This window comes from Gossypium hirsutum, chromosome A12, assembly GCF_007990345.1.
Source record: "Gossypium hirsutum isolate 1008001.06 chromosome A12, Gossypium_hirsutum_v2.1, whole genome shotgun sequence".
NCBI lineage: Eukaryota > Viridiplantae > Streptophyta > Magnoliopsida > Malvales > Malvaceae > Gossypium > Gossypium hirsutum.
The window spans coordinates 98,373,636-98,388,951 of NC_053435.1; positions in this window are offsets into that span (position 1 = coordinate 98,373,636).

Here is a 15,316-nt window from a genome sequence, read left to right on the forward strand (position 1 = left end):
CATTAGAGACCATGGTCGGAGTCGAGCATGAGGCGTTACTTGACTTAACTTAAAAGTTCGGGGCATAAAAATTTACTTTCAAATTTAATTTCATCATTCATAATAAAGCTGTCCTCCTGTACAGCAGTCACTAAAATAATTATAATTCAAGCTACAAAACTCGAAATTTAGATCCGTAAATTTTCCATAAAACTAGACTCATATATCTATTCATCATAAATTTTTCAGAATTTTTTCTTTAGCCAATTAGTACAGTTTATTAGTTTAAGTCTCCCCTGTTTCACTAATCGACTATCCTAACCACTCATCACTAAAATTTAATTATCTCTTATTAAAGGCTTCATATGGTGATTAAACTTATTTCTAATGAAAATAGACTCATTAAGGAGTCTATACATATAAATTATAACTCAAAATTCCTTCTGTACAATTTTTAATGAATTTCTAAAGTCAGAACAGGGGACTTCAAAAACATTCTTGCCCTGTTTCACTAAAATTCAAATATCTAAAAGTATATAATTCTTTTGCTTACTCCACTTCTTTTATATGAAAGTAGACTCTTTCAGCTTTAATTTCATATCTCACTCAACTTCTAATTCTATTTCCACTATTTTTGGTGATTTTTAAAAGTTACATCAATGCTGCTGTCCTAGAACTGCTCCATTGCAATTTTTAAAAAAAATTCAATATAACCCCTTTATAATTGTCTAACCTTCCCTGCAAATTTCAAATCACAACCAATTCCAGTATTTCATCTACTTCATTTAAATACTAATGAAGTTCAACCAATCAACCATTTCAAACTAAAAACATGTATATATTTCGATATCTAACGCAACCATAACATTCAAATTTACTTTTCACTTCAATTCCCTATACATGCCATATAAATCCAAAAAGTTGCTTAACATAAACTACCGGAGTATATCTGGATAGTGTGATTCTTGATGTAGATCCGATCCTCCGAATGTATAAATACGTTAATCTACAAAAACAATAAACACACACATGTAAGCTTATAGAAAAGCTTAGTAAGTTCATAGGCATAAAACATAAATCTTACCAAACACTTGTACACTTATACAATATACATCATTACTAAATTTACCTGTCAACCACAATCTTTGGTGAGTTCCTTGGTATAAACTCACCACTACTTATTCTTTTACCATAATTCCTTTGGGCACATTTGTCACTTACCATCCTTGATCAAAATTAAGGAACGGTTACGGAAAATTGAGTACTTCACTTTCGCTTTGACATATGACCTCTTATCACTTGTCCTTGATCAGATAAGTGTAGCTAGGCTACCACTTATCACTTTGCCACTTGATCAGATAAGTGTAGCTGAAGCTACCACTTATCACTTTATCACTTGATCAGATAAGTGTAGCCACTTATCACTTTGTCTCTTGATCAGATAAGTGTAACCACTTATCACTTTGTTTCTTGATCAGATAAGTGTAACCACTTATCACTTTGTTTCTTGATCAGATAAGTGTAGCCACTTATCACTTTGTTTCTTGATCAGAAGTACTCAAATCCGGTGTTCCACTTAATTTGATCATTTATTCGATTTTCACATTTTTATTTTATTCTCATTTCAACAATAAATACATTTCATCATACATTGTATAATTCATGAAATTAACATTTAATCATTAAATTTCAGCCATATGAACTTACCTGGATCGATTTGCAGAATTTGTAAAAGTTCAGGGACTAATCGGCTACTTTTTCTTTTCCTCGACTTGTTTCAGGTTCTCGATCTAAAATGCAAATTTATTCATTCATCAGCATTTAATTCAATTCTAATTCATTTCACAATTTATGCCCTTTAATTTTCGAAGTTACACTTTTACCCCAAACTTTACAGTTTTTACAATTTGATCCCTACTCAATTAACCCCTCAATTGATCTAATTTTTCTCAATTAACACCCTTTTCCAACTATTTTAGACTACTACATAGCCTTTCATACTCAAAACCGCAACACCAAACCTTAATTCCCAACTTTTTCACAATTAGGTCCCTAAAATCAATTTCTATCAAAATTACTTAATAAAATCATCATATAACAAAATTAAAGCTTCAATTTCATGTTTATTCATCATAAAAATCCAACACTAATCAATGGTAACTTTCAAAATCAGCCATGGAATCAAAAACTAATGAAATAATTAGTTGGACCTAATTGTAAAAGTATCAAAATCACAAAAATTAGAAGAAATAATCAAGAATTAAACTTACATGATTCAAAAATATGAAAAACCAGCTTATTCCAGACCTCCTATGGCGTTTTTGCTGATAAATTGTGAAGAGATCTCTAGATTTTTCACTTTTGTCTTTGTTTTAAATGTTTAATTTGTTAAGTTTCCAATTTTGCCCCTGTTTCTCCTTACATTCTGCTGATTTTTCTTACCCAACCGTCCAGCCCATATAATTTGGGTCTAATAGCCTTTTAAATCCCTCCACTTTAGTCACTTAAGCTATTTAATCACAATTTAACAAATTTTACACTATTCCCAATTTAGTCCTTTTTAGTTAATTAACTATCCAAACGTTAAAATTTTCTAACGAAACTTTAATACCAACTCAATGACACTCTATAAATATTTCTAAAAATATTTATGGCTCGGTTTAAAATCTTCAAGGTCTCGATACCTCGTTTTTTTTATTTTAATTATTTTAATATTTATTCCTAGTACACTATTCACTATTTCAAAATTTTCCTAACTTCACATTTAACTTATACTTACTAAATTTATAATATTTTCTACTCGTTTGTCAGATTTAGTGATCTCGAATCACCATTCCGACACCACTAAAAATTCAGGCTATTACAACTCTCCCCCCCATTTTAGGAAATTTCGTCCCCGAAATTTCGTACCTGGAAATAAATTCGGATACTGAAATCTCATCAATTCCTCCGTTTCCCAGGTTGCCTCCTCAGATCCATGTCGATTCCATAACACCTTAACTAGTGGTACACGTTTATTCCTCAACTCTTTAACCTCCCGAGCTAAAATTTTCACCGGTTCCTCTGAATAAGTCATGTCAGGTTGGAGCTCTATTTCCGTATGAGGAATTACATGTGATGGATCTGATCTATACCGTCTCAACATAGACACATGAAACACATTATGAATATTTTCAAGTTCCCGGGGCAAAGCCAATCTATAAGCTACCGGACCGATTCTTTCAATGATTTCATACGGCCCGATAAATCGTGGGCTGAGTTTTCCCTTTCTGCCGAACCGCAAAACTTTCTTCCACGGTGACACTTTCAAAAATACACGATCACCCACACTAAACTCTATATCCCTTCTCTTCAAATCTGCATATGATTTTTGCCGATCGGAGGCAGCTTTTAAACAATCTCGAATAATACGAACTTTTTCTTCAGTTTCCCGAATCAAATCCACTCCCACCAGTTTCGATTCACTTAATTCAGTCCAATATAATGGAGTTCTACACTTTCTTCCATACAGAGCTTCAAACGGTGCCATTTTAATACTAGTTTGATAACTATTATTATAAGCAAATTCGGCTAAAGGTAAATACCTTTCCCAGCTGCCGCCGAACTCAAGTATACAACACCTTAACATATCTTCTAAAATCTGAATCACTCGCTCTGACTGCCCATCTGTCTGGGGATGAAAAGCTGTGCTGAAATTTAATTTGGTGCCCAGAGCCTCCTGTAATTTACTCCAAAATCTCGAGGTAAATCTCGGATCTCGATCCGAAATAATAGATATCGGTACCCCATGTAACCTCACTATCTCAGACACATATAACTCCGCTAACTTTTCAAGCTGATAATCTGTTCTGACTGGAATAAAATGTGCCGACTTAGTTAACCGATCAACAATCACCCATATCGAATCTTTCTTCTTCGGAGTTACTGGTAATCCAGATACAAAATCCATCGTGACATGTTCCCATTTCCACTCTGGAATCATAATGGGCTGTAACAACCCTGTCGGCACTTGATGCTCAGCTTTCACCTGTTGACAAATCAAACATCTTGCTACATATTCACAGATTTCTCGTTTCATTCCAGGCCACCAATACATTTTCTTCAAATCACAATACATTTTTGTACTCCCCGGGTGAATAGAACACATACTACTGTGAGCCTCTGATAAAATATCATTTTTCAAGTCTAAATTATTTGGAACACATATTCTATTACGATAATATAACATACCATTTTCATCAATGGAGTATTCTAAGCTTAACTCATTTTGAACCATCTGTCGTTTTAGCATCAATTTTGGGTCTTCATCTTGTAATTCCCGAATCCGTTGAAAGAACACAGGTTTAGCTTTTAATTCCGCTAGTACAGAACCATCCTCATTAATAGATAAATGAGCACTCAATGCCCGTAATGCAAATAATGATGATTTCCGACTAAGTGCATCTGCTACGACATTTGCTTTCCCTGGGTGATAGTCAATGACAAGATCATAATCTTTCAGCAACTCTAACCATCGTCTCTGTCTCAAATTTAACTCTTTCTGAGTCATTAAATACTTCAAGCTTTTATGATCAGTATACACATAACATTTCTCACCATATAAGTAGTGTCTCCATATCTTCAAAGCAAACACGATCGCTGCCAATTCCAAATCATGTGTAGGATAATTCTTCTCGTGCGGTTTCAGTTGTCGGGAAGCATATGCCACCACTTTTCCTGACTGCATAAGTACACAACCCAAACCACTCAGAGACGCATCACTATATACTACAAACGGTACGCCCGATTCTGGTTGAGTCAACACTGGAGCCTCTGTCAACATCTTTTTCAACTGATCAAAACTCTGCTGACATTCGTCTGACCATATAAATTCAACATTCTTTTGTAGTAACCGAGTCAACGGTAAGGTAATCATTGAGAAATCTTTGACAAATCGGCGATAATAACCTGCCAATCCTAGAAAGCTCCGTACTTCAGTAACATTCTTTGGAACTTTCCAATTTACCACTGCCGCTATCTTACTTGGATCCACTCTTATTCCATCAGCTGATACAATATGACCCAAAAACGCAACTTCCTGAAGCCAAAATTCACATTTGCTGAATTTTGCATATAACTGTTTCTCCCGCAAAGTCTGTAATACAATCCTTAGATGTTGTGCATGTTCGGACTCTGTCTTTGAATAAATCAATATATCGTCAATGAACACAACCACAAATCTATCCAAATATGACTGAAAAATTCTATTCATCAAATCCATAAAAGCAGCAGGAGCATTGGTTAAACCAAATGGCATCACCAAAAATTCATAATGACCATATCGAGTTCGGAAGGCAGTTTTCGGCACATCACACTCTTTAACTTTCAACTGATAATACCCAGATCGAAGGTCTATCTTGGAAAATACTGCAGCACCTTTCAACTGATCAAACAGATCATCAATACGAGGCAAAGGATATTTATTCTTTACCGTTACCTTATTCAACTGCCTGTAATCTATACACAGTCTTAAAGAACCGTCCTTCTTTTTCACAAACAAGACAGGTGCACCCCAGGGCGACATATTCGGTCTGATGAACCCTTTATCTAATAACTCCTGCAACTGCGCCTTCAACTCTTTTAATTCCGCTAGAGCCATTCTGTACGGTGTCATTGATATAGGAGTTGTTCCGGGGATCACATCAATTACAAATTCAACTTCTCTATCAGGTGGTAGACCGGGTAACTCTTCAGGGAACACATCAGGAAATTCATTCACCACTGGCACTTGTTCGAGCTTTAAATCAGAACCCCGAGTATCAAGGATATAAGCCAAGAATGCTTCATTGCCTTTGCGTAATAATCTCTGAGCAGAGAGAGCTGAAATAATTCTGACTGTATCGCCCATGTTTTCTGACCCAACTGAGATTACATCTCCTGTTTGACATTTCAAACTGATTTGCTTATCACGACAATTCACCACCGCATCATGTCTCATTAACCAGTCCATCCCCAGAATAATGTCAAATTCCCGAAAGGGTAACAACATCAAATCAGCGGGGAATTCATAGCCTTTCACTTTCAGTGGACAATTACGACATATCAAATTAACCATCACACTATGACCTAATGGATTTGTAACTTGTATATCAAATTCAGTGGACTCAACAAATAAATTCTTTTCAGATGCTAACATAGTGCAAATATATGAATGAGTAGATCCAGGGTCTATCAATGCATAAACAATAACATCATAAAGATAGAAAGTACCAGCAATTACATCAGGAGCCGTAGCTTCTTCCCTTGCTCGAATGGCGTAGGTACGTGCTGGTGCTCTATTCTCTGATCGACCAACTGATTCCCTCGTACCCGAACGGGTAGTCCCTGTAGCACTGCTCTGGCCCGAACGTCTACTTCTTTGAGGAATGGTTCTCTGTATCTCTTTCTGTTCCACTTCATCTTTTGCAGCCGGGGACAATCTCGAATAAGATGATCAGTAGCCCCACATTTATAACAAGCCCCCATCTTAGTCCTGCATTCTCCGAAATGATATCTTCCACAATATTGACACTTAGGTCGTGAAGCATTCTGAACACTGCTCACACTTGCTACAGGTCTATCGAATACCCTGAAATCAGATTGTCTTGGTCTATCTCTGCCCGATCTCCCCGACACTGATGTAGTTTGATTAATTTCTTCTCTAGATTTCTTCACTGGAAAATCTGAAAATGACTTAGAAGCACCTCTTTTTAATGGCTCTTTACTTTTTCGATCCCGCTGCATTTTTCTATTGTATACTTCTTCAAGCTTTTGAGCACGGTCTGACAGAACAACGAACTCTCGTATTTCATTACCCCCAATCATCATTCTAATTTCATCATTTAACCCTTCTTCAAACCGGATACACATTTCTTCTTCAGTAGATACAATGTCTCGGGCATATTTGCTGAGGTAGACAAATTCTCTTTCATATTCAACTACTGATTTATTTCCCTGTCGTAGGTCGAGGAATTCCCTTTTCTTTTTATCCAAATATCGTCTGCCCACATATTTCTTCTTAAATTCATTTTGGAAAAATTCCCAAGAAATTTTCTCTGCCGGAACCACAGCCTCGATCGTCTCCCACCAACTATAAGCTTCTTCTTTCAACAGAGACACAGCACATCTCAAATAGTCATCTGGTGAGCAAGCCATTTCTTTAAAAATTCTTATCAAACTCTGTAACCAATATTCAGCTTTGACGGGATCATCATCAGTCCTTCCCCGAAATTTTTCGGCTCCAAGTTTTCTAAGCCTTTCCAATGGAGAACGCTTACTAGATTCAGTCGTTGTAAAAGGTGGAGGAGCAACCGGGGGTACCATCGATGGAGCAGTAGGGGGAGGAGGTGGTTCAGCCTGATTTCTTTCTTGCCTCATTTCAGTATACCACTGATTCATAATCCCATAAATCATATTCTTTAATTCATGCTCTCGCATTTGGGAAATCGGAACATCACTGCTTGCTCTTTGTTCAGAATTCTGTGCTCTACTGTTAACTTCTTCTTGATCAGTACGTTCAGGTAAATTTGACATCTTTATAATCGGAGAGTATCTATAAAAATAACAAAGATTAGATCGGATCATACACATCACACTATCACAGATTTATATGGCATGTATTTCTAAACACTTTACACTTCACACATATTCCGAGGACCGGCTAAACCGGGCTCTGATACCACTAAAATGTAACACCCCTTACCCGAGACCATGGTCGGAGTCGAGCATGAGGCGTTACTTGACTTAACTTAAAAGTTCGGGGCATAAAAATTTACTTTCAAATTTAATTTCATCATTCATAATAAAGCTGTCCTCCTGTACAGCAGTCACTAAAATAATTATAATTCAAGCTACAAAACTCGAAATTTAGATCCGTAAATTTTCCATAAAACTAGACTCATATATCTATTCATCATAAATTTTTCAGAATTTTTTCTTTAGCCAATTAGTACAGTTTATTAGTTTAAGTCTCCCCTGTTTCACTAATCGACTATCCTAACCACTCATCACTAAAATTTAATTATCTCTTATTAAAGGCTTCATATGGTGATTAAACTTATTTCTAATGAAAATAGACTCATTAAGGAGTCTATACATATAAATTATAACTCAAAATTCCTTCTGTACAATTTTTAATGAATTTCTAAAGTCAGAACAGGGGACTTCAAAAACATTCTTGCCCTGTTTCACTAAAATTCAAATATCTAAAAGTATATAATTCTTTTGCTTACTCCACTTCTTTTATATGAAAGTAGACTCTTTCAGCTTTAATTTCATATCTCACTCAACTTCTAATTCTATTTCCACTATTTTTGGTGATTTTTAAAAGTTACATCAATGCTGCTGTCCAAGAACTGCTCCATTGCAATTTTTAAAAAAAATTCAATATAACCCCTTTATAATTGTCTAACCTTCCCTGCAAATTTCAAATCACAACCAATTCCAGTATTTCATCTACTTCATTTAAATACTAATGAAGTTCAACCAATCAACCATTTCAAACTAAAAACATGTATATATTTCGATATCTAACGCAACCATAACATTCAAATTTACTTTTCACTTCAATTCCCTATACATGCCATATAAATCCAAAAAGTTGCTTAACATAAACTACCGGAGTATATCTGGATAGTGTGATTCTTGATGTAGATCCGATCCTCCGAATGTATAAATACGTTAATCTACAAAAACAATAAACACACACATGTAAGCTTATAGAAAAGCTTAGTAAGTTCATAGGCATAAAACATAAATCTTACCAAACACTTGTACACTTATACAATATACATCATTACTAAATTTACCTGTCAACCACAATCTTTGGTGAGTTCCTTGGTATAAACTCACCACTACTTATTCTTTTACCATAATTCCTTTGGGCACATTTGTCACTTACCATCCTTGATCAAAATTAAGGAACGGTTACGGAAAATTGAGTACTTCACTTTCGCTTTGACATATGACCTCTTATCACTTGTCCTTGATCAGATAAGTGTAGCTAGGCTACCACTTATCACTTTGCCACTTGATCAGATAAGTGTAGCTGAAGCTACCACTTATCACTTTATCACTTGATCAGATAAGTGTAGCCACTTATCACTTTGTCTCTTGATCAGATAAGTGTAACCACTTATCACTTTGTTTCTTGATCAGATAAGTGTAACCACTTATCACTTTGTTTCTTGATCAGATAAGTGTAGCCACTTATCACTTTGTTTCTTGATCAGAAGTACTCAAATCCGGTGTTCCACTTAATTTGATCATTTATTCGATTTTCACATTTTTATTTTATTCTCATTTCAACAATAAATACATTTCATCATACATTGTATAATTCATGAAATTAACATTTAATCATTAAATTTCAGCCATATGAACTTACCTGGATCGATTTGCAGAATTTGTAAAAGTTTAGGGACTAATCGGCTACTTTTTCTTTTCCTCGACTTGTTTCAGGTTCTCGATCTAAAATGCAAATTTATTCATTCATCAGCATTTAATTCAATTCTAATTCATTTCACAATTTATGCCCTTTAATTTTCGAAGTTACACTTTTACCCCAAACTTTACAGTTTTTACAATTTGATCCCTACTCAATTAACCCCTCAATTGATCTAATTTTTCTCAATTAACACCCTTTTCCAACTATTTTAGACTACTACATAGCCTTTCATACTCAAAACCGCAACACCAAACCTTAATTCCCAACTTTTTCACAATTAGGTCCCTAAAATCAATTTCTATCAAAATTACTTAATAAAATCATCATATAACAAAATTAAAGCTTCAATTTCATGTTTATTCATCATAAAAATCCAACACTAATCAATGGTAACTTTCAAAATCAGCCATGGAATCAAAAACTAATGAAATAATTAGTTGGACCTAATTGTAAAAGTATCAAAATCACAAAAATTAGAAGAAATAATCAAGAATTAAACTTACATGATTCAAAAATATGAAAAACCAGCTTATTCCAGACCTCCTATGGCGTTTTTGCTGATAAATTGTGAAGAGATCTCTAGATTTTTCACTTTTGTCTTTGTTTTAAATGTTTAATTTGTTAAGTTTCCAATTTTGCCCCTGTTTCTCCTTACATTCTGCTGATTTTTCTTACCCAACCGTCCAGCCCATATAATTTGGGTCTAATAGCCTTTTAAATCCCTCCACTTTAGTCACTTAAGCTATTTAATCACAATTTAACAAATTTTACACTATTCCCAATTTAGTCCTTTTTAGTTAATTAACTATCCAAACGTTAAAATTTTCTAACGAAACTTTAATACCAACTCAATGACACTCTATAAATATTTCTAAAAATATTTATGGCTCGGTTTAAAATCTTCGAGGTCTCGATACCTCATTTTTTTTATTTTAATTATTTTAATATTTATTCCTAGTACACTATTCACTATTTCAAAAATTTTCCTAACTTCACATTTAACTTATACTTACTAAATTTATAATATTTTCTACTCGTTTGTCAGATTTAGTGATCTCGAATCACCATTCCGACACCACTAAAAATTCAGGCTATTACACAAAAAATAGGGAAAAACTGTAAGATTTGGAAAATAGGGGACACACGGTCATGTGATCAGACCGCGTGGAAAGCCTTAGACCATGTAGATGAGGTACACGACCATGTGGCTAGGTCGTGTGACAGACTGATACCGTGTGGAAATTGAAAAATCAAGGTGCAGAAGAGATATGACCGTGTGGTAGGCCGTGTGAGAATCGAAAAACCCAGGGTTTTAGGGGGACATGACTATGTGAGCGGTCATGTGGTCCACACGGGTGGCTCACACGTCCTTGTGGCTGGCAGTGTGTCCCTATTTTGAGGCACGGTTTGCCTCGACTCGCTTGTAAAAGAACAATTATCTGTCACCGAGATTCCGAGCGACGTCCCTCACGTTCAAATCTGGTCCGATGCATTTATAACGGGTCATTCAAACGACATTTGTACACGAGTTAGGGTTTGTTTTTTAAGATTTATCAAGATTCAACGATATTAATAAAAGATTCGTCAAGAACCGCGAAAGATCGACTAATTGATTTGAAAGATCAATATCTGATAGAAATTCTACAAAATTTGGGGTCATACACTTAAGATCGAGATGCATTTACTAAACTTGATGGAATTACGTAGGCTATTAACGATGAATTCAACAATCTATAGAGAATCAATTTATTATGGATTGATTTGATAACGAAAGCAAAAATAATTATTAACAATTAGGATGAAAATATAGTGAAAAAAATGAAAAGAAAACAAATAGAGAATAAATAGAAAAATGGAGGGCAAATTCTATCAAGATTTCTAAAGGGGCAAATTGAAATTCTAATTAGGAAAAGAAGATAAAAATATGGTAGAATTCTAATTCTATTAGGATTTTGAGGAATAGTAAGATATAAATTCTAATTGGGAAAGAATTGGGCCAATTCCTAGAGGCTTCACCTACAATTTTCTCAAGATTTTGCCAAAATTTAAAATTAAAATTAAAATTAAAATTAAAGGGGAGGAGGAAGCGTCTCAAACCTTGGTCTTTTAAGGGGGCCTTAACCATTAGGGTATTTCCCATATCTTGTTAAATTTTGACACTTAATTATATAAATATATTTTAGAGTGTCTTTGGCAAAATTACGAAATAAAAAGAGAAAATAAAAAGAGAAAAAGAGATTCAAACCTAAGTCAATTGGGAAGGGAAATAGCATGTTTAACCAATTGGGCTATTACCATTATTGTTCAACTTTTACTCTATTTAATATATATTCTAGTGTAATTTTCATTCTAGGTTGTTGAATATTTAAGCTACTTAACCATCAAGCCTAACGCTTATTATTATTTTTTATTTTTTTTATTACAACTAAAATCCTATATTTTGGGGTGTGACAAATTCATGTTATCATTTTAATTAGAGTAGTTAAGGAACTAACTAATGCCATTGTAAAAGTAGATAGCCAAATTTATTAAATTAAAATAATAATAAAAACTAAATCACAATTATTTATATTAATTTTTTTAGATTTATTTTGATAAAATAAATTTATTTTATGAGATAAAATTTCAAAAAAATATATAAATATTTTTGAAAAATAATAAATTTTCAAGTAAATAAAAGTAATCAATAACTTTAATATGTTTTTTTAAATATATTTTTATATAAAAATTTTAAATTTACTTCATTATTCTAAATATAAAGGTGTTGTATACTACACATAACGAATATGGTGGCGGATACTATGACAGCTTTAGGCATAAATAATCCTGTTGTATTGAAAATTCATGAATATCCCTACAAAAAAGCGTTAGTGACCATTACAAAATTTGTTACGACTAATTGTATTCAACTTCCTTATTTTACAAACACACAAAAAAAAAATTGAGCTGTCAAACCCTTCAACTTAAAATTATAACCATTTGTATAATAGAGAATTAATCCTCTTTCCAAGAGCTAATTTTTCTTTTTTCATTTTACCGTCCCAAAAATCAATCCTCTTTCTGTCTTAGAATTTAATTCCCCCCCCCCCCCAACAAAAAAAAAGTTTTAACATATCCCATTAAATGCTTCAATGGTTCCATCTTTTCACTGTTTAAGAGCTATTTTGATCTCCTTTAAAATTGGTTTTTATTCAAAAATCGAAAAAATTTTGCTGGTCCTAAGCTCTTGGAATTAGAAGAATTCGTATACCCTGTTTACCTTTTTTAAGGGTGTACTTACAATATACCCTTTTTTGAAAGCTATTACTTACAATATACTTAAATGAATAGAAACGTTACCCAATGGAATTTTGGGCTAAAAGATCCAAATTAGAAGCAACAAAAATGGCCCCGTGCAATTGTGGACTGAACTTAAGTCTACTACTGGCGGCCCGAATCTGCTTCTACTCAACGCCGGCCAATCATTTTTCCCTGCTTTTTCCTCACTTCTTTTCATATACAATGTTTTTAGAATCAGGTTAGTGGTCGAGCCAGTTAGATTATTAATTATTTTTATTTGACCGATTCAACCAGTTTAATCGGTTCACTGTTTAATAATATAAAATAATAAATTATTAAAAAAAAGCACTTCAGTAAAAAAAACTAACTTAAAATATCACTTGGACCAATCTTTTAATTTATAAATTACTGTCAAGGCCCAGATATGGTTAGGCCCGTGGCCGAAAACAAAGCCTATTTCCTTCCACTTGTTCTCCTTTTTTATTTTCCCTAATTTCCTTGCCGCCTAAACTTTTTCATCTTTTCATCTCTCTTTTTTCTTCAGATTTTATTTTTTGGTTTCATCTTTTCATCTATAACTTTTATCTTGGGTACTTCTGATTGCATCTTGAAGGCGGAGGCCGGTAGTTACAGATTGAAATGGTGGCTGACCAGTAGCAACAAGAAAGCAGTAGACGGCAGTGTTACTATTACTCTTAAACAATATTTTCAAAATCGATGCTCCAACCAATCATATCATCAATTCTTGATTTGACAAGTCTAATTGATCCGACTATCAACTCAACCGATTCGTTGTTTAATAATTTGTACTACTAATGAAATCCTTAATTGAGTTAATATCACGAGTCTAATTTAATTAAGAAATTATAAAAATAACCCTCCATATTTAAAACAAGTTATATTATTTGAGGTTATTTTAATTTTTTTTATTTAACTTTTTTTTATATAAGTGTTTTAGAATTATTTAAAAATATTCCAAAAAATTATGGTCATATATATAGTATAGACAAGTTTTGGATTGTTTTAGAAATGCATCCCTATTCATCGCTTTTAATTAAATTCATTCAATACTAAAAGTAATTCATAAGTTCATGATTTTTTAGTATTTATTAATTATTGTAAACTTTATTTAAAATATTTCTAATTTTATTTTTAAACAAACAATTTTATAAATCTAACCTTCTGTAATAATCTGTATACAATTTTTTATATTTATTTATTTATTATAATTTAAAATAAACATAACTATTTATTTAATATATTTTAATTTATAAATACAATTAATCCTAGTATAGCATCGATATACAAACTAGTAACTGTATATTTTCTACTTGAGAAATTTGCTATTAACTTTTGTACTCTAATTTTGGTCATTTTTAGCTTATGTACTTTTTCAAGTTTTGAAATTTTAGCTCTAGCACAAACGATAGACGTTAAATCTAATAAATTAAACCCCGTTATTTCTAAAATTTTATGTAGCACACTTAATACCACATTTAATGACATATTTGACCTAATAGGTTTAATTGCTCATGTTTAGGTCAAGCCAAAAATTTTAAAAATTGAAAAATATAAAAATACTAAAACTAATCAAATTAAAACATAAGAATTAAGTCCATAACTTACATATAGTACATGAACTAGTAATAAAATTTGGTCCTTTTTTTACTTTACAATATTATGTATAAAATGAATTTTTTATCTTCTCAAAATCATTTAAATTTTAAATCAAACTTAAAAAAAAACATATTAAAAAATAATGCTAAACTACGAACACTTTTTAGAGTAATAGGGGGTAGAATTAGTGTTGTTTGAACTAGACTAGACCAGCTAATTGGATCGGGAACAGACCAAGTTACTAGTCTGAAGTGGTTTTGAATTGATTAAATCAGGAGTCGATACGAATTGATTGAATAAATTTTTTTTAATTTTTAATAATTTTTTAATTAAACTAGTTAAATTGGTCAGATCGATGAATCAATGACTTGACATCTTTGACCATCGGTTCGGTTTAAAAAACATTAGGTAGAACTATATAGGCTTAATTCACGATTTAACTCTCGAAGTGTATTTATTTTTTTTACTTTGATATCTAAACTTTTTTTTGTCTCAAATTGGTATACGAAGAATACCAAAGTTGTGTTTTTTGAAAATTATATATTTTTTCTCTGAGAAAATGTGTATAAACCATAAATATTATAAAAATAAAAATTATATATAAAAAATTATATACAAATTTCAGATTGTTTATATATATTGATAATTTTTATAATTGACATATATGTTTTTTATATTTTATTTCTATTTTTTACAATTCTTTTATGGTTTATACATATTTTCTCAAAGAAAAATGACACATTTTATAAAAGAAGGTAAAGTGGTCCTTTTTTATTGGCTACAAATGCTAAATGGCACATTTTTCATTGGTCAAATCTATCCAATGTTTTTTTTGTTAACGTCTACTAAAAGTGGGGAAAAAATATAACTTTAGCATGCTTTAGGTACTAAATTGATGGGCTAAACCTAAATCTAATTGTGTCCATTAATTTGCACATCTGAGCAGTACGCAGCGCCAACCATTGAAGATAAAGCAAA